At 44.6% G+C, this 6630-nt stretch overlaps 5 non-coding genes across 5 annotated transcripts; all 5 read left to right on the forward strand.

Moving 5' to 3' along the window:
* The first annotated feature begins 77 nt into the window (after positions 1–77).
* Positions 78–150, forward strand: trnar-ccu (transfer RNA arginine (anticodon CCU)). The gene has a single exon. It is a non-coding gene; the product is annotated as a tRNA-Arg (tRNA).
* A 1610-nt stretch (positions 151–1760) lies between these two features.
* Positions 1761–1833, forward strand: trnar-ccu (transfer RNA arginine (anticodon CCU)). The gene has a single exon. It is a non-coding gene; the product is annotated as a tRNA-Arg (tRNA).
* Positions 1834–3244: 1411 nt separating this feature from the next.
* On the forward strand, positions 3245–3317 carry trnar-ccu (transfer RNA arginine (anticodon CCU)). The gene has a single exon. It is a non-coding gene; the product is annotated as a tRNA-Arg (tRNA).
* Positions 3318–5752: 2435 nt separating this feature from the next.
* On the forward strand, positions 5753–5825 carry trnar-ccu (transfer RNA arginine (anticodon CCU)). Its single transcript has one exon. It is a non-coding gene; the product is annotated as a tRNA-Arg (tRNA).
* Positions 5826–6107: 282 nt separating this feature from the next.
* On the forward strand, positions 6108–6179 carry trnav-cac (transfer RNA valine (anticodon CAC)). The gene has a single exon. It is a non-coding gene; the product is annotated as a tRNA-Val (tRNA).
* Positions 6180–6630: the final 451 nt, after the last annotated feature.

Here is a 6630-nt window from a genome sequence, read left to right on the forward strand (position 1 = left end):
GGCATTTGTCAGTGCCTGCCATTATATATTTTTTTACCTCTTCTATCAGTTCGTATAGGTCATACTGAGAACACAGTGCCCCAGTGGCCTAATGGATAAGGCACTGGCCTCCTAAGCCAGGGATTGTGGGTTCAAGTCCCATCTGGGGTGGTTGGAAGCAGAGTGGCGCAGCGGAAGCGTGCTGGGCCCATAACCCAGAGGTCGATGGATCGAAACCATCCTCTGCTAACATATATTTTTAGCAATGGAGTATGAACAAAAATAAAAAATTCGTAATTTCATGGGCATTTGTCAGTGTCTGCCATTATATATTTTTTTACCTCTTCTATCAGTTCGTTTAGGTCACACTGAGAACAAAGTGCCCCAGTTGCCTAATGGATAAGATACTGTACTCCTAAGTCAGGGTTTGTGGGTCCAATCTTGGGTGGTTGGAAGCAGAGTGGCGCAGCGGAAGCGTGCTGGGCCCATACCCCAGAGGTCGATGGATCGAAACCATCCTCTGCTAACCTGTTTTTTTAGCAATGGAGTACGAACAAAAATAAAAAATTCGTAATTTCATGGGCATTTGTCAGTGCCTGCCATTATATATGTTTTTACCTCTTCTATCAGTTCATATAGGTCATACTGATAACACAGTGCCCCAGTGGCCTAATGGATAAGATACTGTACTCCTAAGTCAGGGTTTGTGGGTCCAATCTTGGGTGGTTGGAAGCAGAGTGGCGCAGCGGAAGCGTGCTTGGCCCATAACCCAGAGGTCGATGGATCGAAACCATCATCTGCTAACCTGTTTTTTTAGCAATGGAGTACGAACAAAAATAAAAAATTCGTAATTTCATGGGCATTTGTCAGTGCCTGCCATTATATATTTTTTTACCTCTTCTATCAGTTCGTATAGGTCACACTGAGAACACAGTGCCCCAGTTGCCTAATGGATAAGATACTGTACTCCTAAGTCAGGGTTTGTGGGTCCAATCTTGGGTGGTTGGAAGCAGAGTGGCGCAGAGGAAGCGTGCTGGGCCCATAACCCAGAGGTCGATGGATCGAAACCATAGTCTGCTAACCTGTTTTTTTAGCAATGGAGTACGAACAAAAATAAAAAATTCGTAATTTCATGGGCATTTGTCAGTGCCTGCCATTATATATGTTTTTACCTCTTCTATCAGTTCGTATAGGTCATACTGAGAACACAGTGCCCCAGTGGCCTAATGGATAAGGCACTGGCCTCCTAAGCCAGGGATTGTGGGTTCAAGTCCCATCTGGGCTGGTTGGAAGCAGAGTGGCGAAGAGGAAGCGTGCTGGGCCCATAACCCAGAGGTCGATGTATCGAAACCATCCTCTGCTAACCTGTTTTTTTTTAGCAATGGAGTACGAACAAAAATAAAAAAATTCGTAATTTCATGTGCATTTGTCAGTGCCTGCAATTATATATTTTTTTACCTCTTCTATCAGTTCGTATAGGTCATACTGAGAAAACAGTGCCCCAGTGGCCTACTCGATAAGGCACTGGCCTCCTAAGCCAGGGTTTGAGGGTTCAAGTCCCATCTGGGGTGGTTGGAAGCAGAGTGGCGCAGCGGAAGCGTGCTGGGCCCATAACCCAGAGGTTGATGGATCGAAACCATCCTCTGCTAACATGTTTTTTTAGCAATGGAGTATGAACAAAAATAAAACATTCGTAATTTCATGGGCATTTGTCAGTGCCTGCCATTATATATTTTTTTACCTCTTCTATCAGTTCGTATAGGTCATACTGAGAACACAGTGCCCCAGTGGCCTAATGGATAAGGCACTGGCCTCCTAAGCCAGGGATTGTGGGTTCAAGTCCCATCTGGGGTGGTTGGAAGCAGAGTGGCGCAGCGGAAGCGTGCTGGGCCCATAACCCAGAGGTCGATGGATCGAAACCATCCTCTGCTAACCTGTTTTTTTTAGCAATGGAGTACGAACAAAAATAAAAAAAAATCGTAATTTCATGGGCATTTGTCAGTGCCTGCCATTATATATTTTTTTACCTCTTCTATCAGTTCGTATAGGTCATACTGAGAACACAGTGCCCCAGTGGCCTACTCGATAAGGCACTGGCCTCCTAAGCCAGGGTTTGTGGGTTCAAGTCCCATCTGGGGTGGTTGGAAGCAGAGTGGCGCAGCGGAAGCGTGCTGGGCCCATAACCAAGAGGTCGATGGATCGGAACCATCCTCTGCTAACATGTTTTTTTAGCAATGGAGTATGAACAAAAATAAAACATTCGTAATTTCATGGGCATTTGTCAGTGCCTGCCATTATATATTTTTTTACCTCTTCTATCAGTTCGTATAGGCGCAGCGGAAGCGTGCTGGGCCCATAACCAAGAGGTCGATGGATCGAAACCATCCTCTGCTAACATGTTTTTTTAGCAATGGAGTATGAACAAAAATAAAACATTCGTAATTTCATGGGCATTTGTCAGTGCCTGCCATTATATATTTTTTTACCTCTTCTATCAGTTCGTATAGGTCATACTGAGAACACAGTGCCCCAGTGGCCTACTCGATAAGGCACTGGCCTCCTAAGCCAGGGTTTGTGGGTTCAAGTCCCATCTGGGGTGGTTGGAAGCAGAGTGGCGCAGCGGAAGCGTGCTGGGCCCATAACCAAGAGGTCGATGGATCGAAACCATCCTCTGCTAACATGTTTTTTTAGCAATGGAGTATGAACAAAAATAAAACATTCGTAATTTCATGGGCATTTGTCAGTGCCTGCCATTATATATTTTTTTACCTCTTCTATCAGTTCGTATAGGCGCAGCGGAAGCGTGCTGGGCCCATAACCAAGAGGTCGATGGATCGAACCCATCCTCTGCTAACATGTTTTTTTAGCAATGGAGTATGAACAAAAATAAAACATTCGTAATTTCATGGGCATTTGTCAGTGCCTGCCATTATATATTTTTTTACCTCTTCTATCAGTTCGTATGGGTCACACTGAGAACACAGTGCCCCAGTGGCCTAATGGATAAGATACTGTACTCCTAAGCCAGGGATTGTGGGTTCAATCTTGGGTGGTTGGAAGCAGAGTGGCGCAGCGGAAGCGTGCTGGGCCCATAACCCAGAGGTCGATGGATCGAAACCATCCTCTGCTAACCTGTTTTTTTTAGCAATGGAGTACGAACAAAAATTTAAAAAAATCGTAATTTCATGGGCATTTGTCAGTGCCTGCCATTATATATTTTTTTACCTCTTCTATCAGTTCGTATAGGTCATACTGAGAACACAGTGCCCCAGTGGCCTAATCGATAAGGCACTGGCCTCCTAAGCCAGGGATTGTGGGTTCAAGTCCCATCTGGGGTGGTTGGAAGCAGAGTGGCGCAGCGGAAGCGTGCTGGGCCCATAACCCAGAGGTCGATGGATCGAAACCATCCTCTGCTAACATATTTTTTAGCAATGGAGTATGAACAAAAATAAAAAATTCGTAATTTCATGGGCATTTGTCAGTGTCTGCCATTATATATTTTTTTACCTCTTCTATCAGTTCGTATAGGTCACACTGAGAACAAAGTGCCCCAGTTGCCTAATGGATAAGATACTGTACTCCTAAGTCAGGGTTTGTGGGTCCAATCTTGGGTGGTTGGAAGCAGAGTGGCGCAGCGGAAGCGTGCTGGGCCCATAACCCAGAGGTCGATGGATCGAAACCATCCTCTGCTAACCTCTTTTTTTAGCAATGGAGTACGAACAAAAATAAAAAATTCGTAATTTCATGGGCATTTGTCAGTGCCTGCTATTATATATGTTTTTACCTCTTCTATCAGTTCATATAGGTCATACTGATAACACAGTGCCCCAGTGGCCTAATGGATAAGATACTTTACTCCTAAGTCAAGGTTTGTGGGTCCAATCTTGGGTGGTTGGAAGCAGAGTGGCGCAGCGGAAGCGTGCTTGGCCCATAACCCAGAGGTCGATGGATCGAAACCATCATCTGCTAACCTGTTTTTTTAGCAATGGAGTACGAACAAAAATAAAAAATTCGTAATTTCATGGGCACTTGTCAGTGCCTGCCATTATATATTTTTTTACCTCTTCTATCAGTTCGTATAGGTCACACTGAGAACACAGTGCCCCAGTTGCCTAATGGATAAGATACTGTACTCCTAAGTCAGGGTTTGTGGGTCCAATCTTGGGTGGTTGGAAGCAGAGTGGCGCAGCGGAAGCGTGCTGGGCCCATAACCCAGAGGTCGATGGATCGAAACCATAGTCTGCTAACCTGTTTTTTTAGCAATGGAGTACGAACAAAAATAAAAAATTCGTAATTTCATGGGCATTTGTCAGTGCCTGCCATTATATATGTTTTTACCTCTTCTATCAGTTCATATAGGTCATACTGATAACACAGTGCCCCAGTGGCCTAATGGATAAGATACTGTACTCCTAAGTCAGGGTTTGTGGGTCCAATCTTGGGTGGTTGGAAGCAGAGTGGCGCAGCGGAAGCGTGCTGGGCCCATAACCCAGAGGTCGATGGATCGAAACCATCATCTGCTAACCTGTTTTTTTAGCAATGGAGTACGAACAAAAATAAAAAATTCGTAATTTCATGGGCATTTGTCAGTGCCTGCCATTATATATTTTTTTACCTCTTCTATCAGTTCGTATAGGTCATACTGAGAACACAGTGCCCCAGTGGCCTAATGGATAAGGCACTGGCCTCCTAAGCCAGGCATTGTGGGTTCAAGTCCCATCTGGGCTGATTGGAAGCAGAGTGGCGAAGAGGAAGCGTGCTGGGCCCATAACCCAGAGGTCGATGGATCGAAACCATCCTCTGCTAACATGTTTTTTTAGCAATGGAGTATGAACAAAAATAAAACATTCGTAATTTCATGGGCATTTGTCAGTGCCTGCCATTATATATTTTTTTACCTCTTCTATCAGTTCGTATAGGTCACACTGAGAACACAGTGCCCCAGTGGCCTAATGGATAAGATACTGTACTCCTAAGCCAGGGATTGTGGGTTCAATCTTGGGTGGTTGGAAGCAGAGTGGCGCAGCGGAAGCGTGCTTGGCCCATAACCCAGAGGTCGATGGATCGAAACCATCATCTGCTAACCTTTTTTTTAGCAATGGAGTACGAACAAAAATTTAAAAAAATCGTAATTTCATGGGCATTTGTCAGTGCCTGACATTATATATGTTTTTACCTCTTCTATCAGTTCATATAGGTCATACTGATAACACAGTGCCCCAGTGGCCTATTGGATAAGATACTGTACTCCTAAGTCAGGGTTTGTGGGTCCAAGCTTGGGTGGTTGGAAGCAGAGTGGCGCAGCGGAAGCGTGCTTGGCCCATAACCCAGAGGTCGATGGATCGAAACCATCATCTGCTAACCTGTTTTTTTAGCAATGGAGTACGAACAAAAATAAAAAATTCGTAATTTCATGGGCATTTGTCAGTGCCTGCCATTATATATTTTTTTACCTCTTCTATCAGTTCGTATAGGTCACACTGAGAACACAGTGCCCCAGTGGCCTAATGGATAAGATACTGTACTCCTAAGCCAGGGATTGTGGGTTCAATCTTGGGTGGTTGGAAGAAGAGTGGCGCAGCGGAAGCGTGCTGGGCCCATAACCCAGAGGTCGATGGATCGAAACCATCCTCTGCTAACCTGTTTTTTTTAGCAATGGAGTACGAACAAAAAAAAAAAAAAATCGTAATTTCATGGGCATTTGTCAGTGCCTGCCATTATATATTTTTTTACCTCTTCTATCAGTTCGTATAGGTCATACTGAGAACACAGTGCCCCAGTGGCCTAATGGATAAGGCACTGGCCTCCTAAGCCAGGGATTGTGGGTTCAAGTCCCATCTGGGGTGGTTGGAAGCAGAGTGGCGCAGCGGAAGCGTGCTGGGCCCATAACCCAGAGGTCGATGGATCGAAACCATCCTCTGCTAACATATTTTTTTAGCAATGGAGTATGAAAAAAAAAAAAAATTCGTAATTTCATGGGCATTTGTCAGTGTCTGCCATTATATATTTTTTTACCTCTTCTATCAGTTCGTATAGGTCACACTGAGAACAAAGTGCCCCAGTTGCCTAATGGATAAGATACTGTACTCCTAAGTCAGGGTTTGTGGGTCCAATCTTGGGTGGTTGGAAGCAGAGTGGCGCAGCGGAAGCGTGCTGGGCCCACAACCCAGAGGTCGATGGATCGAAACCATCCTCTGCTAACCTCTTTTTTTAGCAATGGAGTACGAACAAAAATAAAAAATTCGTAATTTCATGGGCATTTGTCAGTGCCTGCTATTATATATGTTTTTACCTCTTCTATCAGTTCATATAGGTCATACTGATAACACAGTGCCCCAGTGGCCTAATGGATAAGATACTGTACTCCTAAGTCAGGGTTTGTGGGTCCAATCTTGGGTGGTTGGAAGCAGAGTGGCGCAGCGGAAGCGTGCTTGGCCCATAACCCAGAGGTCGATGGATCGAAACCATCATCTGCTAACCTGTTTTTTTAGCAATGGAGTACGAACAAAAATAAAAAATTCGTAATTTCATGGGCATTTGTCTTTGCCTGCCATTATATATTTTTTTACCTCTTCTATCAGTTCGTATAGGTCACACTGAGAACACAGTGCCCCAGTTGCCTAATGGATAAGATACTGTACTCCTAAGTCA

This window comes from Salvelinus fontinalis, unplaced genomic scaffold, assembly GCF_029448725.1.
Source record: "Salvelinus fontinalis isolate EN_2023a unplaced genomic scaffold, ASM2944872v1 scaffold_1456, whole genome shotgun sequence".
Taxonomy (NCBI): domain Eukaryota; kingdom Metazoa; phylum Chordata; class Actinopteri; order Salmoniformes; family Salmonidae; genus Salvelinus; species Salvelinus fontinalis.